Here is a 656-nt window from a genome sequence, read left to right as displayed (position 1 = left end):
CAGCAGGACATGTGGATTTTTTTTATCAAAATATTGTTTTTGAGCTCCTTGTTTTGGCCAATAGGTTCTGCTGTGATGAAATGAAATCTGCTTGTGATTCATACCTAGCGTCTCTGGTTGATGATATGGATAGTGCTGTGCTGCTGATTGAATATGGGTTGGCGGAGACTGCATATCTCTTGGTGGCAGCATGCTTGCAGGTATTTCTGAGGGAACTGCCGAAATCAATGCATAACCAAAACGTAATGAAACTCTTCTGCAGTTCAGAAGCTAGGGAAAAGTTAGCATCAGTGGGGCATGCTTCTTTTTTGCTCTACAGCTTTTTGAGCCAAATAGCAATGGAAGAAGACATGAAGTCAAATACAACAGTAATGCTGTTGGAAAGGATGGTAGAATGTGCTACTAAGGATTGGCAGAAGCAACTAGCATTACATCAGTTGGGTTGCGTGATGCTTGAAAGGAAAGAATATAAGGATGCTCAAAAGTGGTTTGAGTCAGCTGTACAAGCAGGTCATGTTTATTCCTTAGTTGGTGTAGCAAGAGCCACAAACAAGCGTGGTCACAAGTACAAGGCGTACAAATTGATGAACTCCCTTGTTTCTGAGTATACGCCTTCTGGGTGGATGTATCAAGAACGAGCTCTGTATAGTATAGTA

This window comes from Sesamum indicum, linkage group LG5 (assembly GCF_000512975.1).
Source record: "Sesamum indicum cultivar Zhongzhi No. 13 linkage group LG5, S_indicum_v1.0, whole genome shotgun sequence".
NCBI classification, from domain to species: Eukaryota; Viridiplantae; Streptophyta; class Magnoliopsida; order Lamiales; family Pedaliaceae; genus Sesamum; species Sesamum indicum.
The sequence above is the reverse complement of the archived record's forward strand: the minus strand, read 5'-3'. Positions refer to the sequence as shown.